The following is a 1,340-nucleotide window of genomic DNA, read 5'->3' on the forward strand; positions in this document are numbered from 1 at the left end:
TGTCTTTAGGGGCATTTGGCCCATCCCCACGGGGCTGGTTTCTGACCAATGTCAACTGTTCTTGGAATCACGTGGGGAGCTCCGCCCACCCTGCCGCCAGGGCCCCACCCCAGAGACTGATTGAGCTGGCCTGTGGGGTGCGGAGGGAGGCCTAGGTCTCCAGGTGACTCTCATGCACCGACAAGGTACAGATGGGAGCCTCAGAGGCACCACGGACCTTCAGGTTCTGCAGCTGCAGCCTTGGAGACCCTCAGATGGATGATCAAGAGGCGAGGGGCGGCGGCATCTACCTCCAGGGAAGGGTTTGTATTCTGGGTGTTTTAAGGCTTCCAGGATTCAGCCGGATTGAGTGGCCTCTTCCTAAAATTGAAGGATTAGGCTTAAAGCTGCTGTCGAACAGTTAACAAATGTTTCTTCCCAAGGCAGGCAAAAGATTGGGTGGTGGCGAGAATGGGTCTGCCTCGTATCGAAATGGAAATAGGAACAAAATTTCATGTATTTCTTCAACAAATATTTATTGTCCCCACTGTGTTTCAGGCCCTGGTGTGCAACAGTGAACAAGATGACCTGGTTCCCGCCCTCCCATCAGGAGCAGAGATGGGCCTAGAGTGGGAACAGGAGAGTAATTGCAACAACACAGGGCAGGGGAGGTCAGGGAGGGCTTCCTGGAAGAGGTGATGCTAGAGCCACGTCTGTAGGAAAAGGAGTCAGCAGATGAAAAATTGTGAGAAAAATGCTCCAGGCAGAGGGAACAGCATAGCAAAAGGCACTGAGGCAAGAAAACCCAGCCATGGTTCACTTGGGAACAGAGGCTGTTCAGGATTGTTAGAGGGACGATGGGGTCAGGTGCCTGGTCAAAGATGGCCTGGTGTACAGGGGAGGGGCAGAGGAAGCCATCCACTCTGGTCCAGGCAGTAGGGAGTTGCACTGTCTGTAGGAGATTTTTTTTTTATTAATTTTTTTAAAATAAATTTATTTCATTTATTTATTTTTGGCTGTTGGGTCTTTGTTGCTGTGCACGGGCTTTCCCTAGTTGTAGCAAGCGGGGGCTACTCTTTGTTGCAGGGCGCAGGCTTCTCATTGTGGTGGCTTCTCTTGCTGCGAAGCACGGGCTCTAGGTGCACGGGTTTCAGTAGTTGTGGATTGCGGACTCAGTAGTTGTGGCTCGTGGGCTCAGTAGTTATGGCTCGTGGGCTCTAGACCACAGGCTCAGTAGCTGTGGCACACGGGCTCAGCTGCTTTGCAGCACATGGGATCTTCCTGGACCAGGGCTCCAACCCATGTCCCCTGCATTGGCAGGTGGATTCTTAACCACTGACCCACCAGGGAAGCCCTGTAGG

Source organism: Delphinapterus leucas, chromosome 15, assembly GCF_059928025.1.
Source record: "Delphinapterus leucas isolate spDelLeu-1000000601 "Yukka" chromosome 15, BTC_Dleu_Yukka2, whole genome shotgun sequence".
Lineage (NCBI taxonomy): Eukaryota > Metazoa > Chordata > Mammalia > Artiodactyla > Monodontidae > Delphinapterus > Delphinapterus leucas.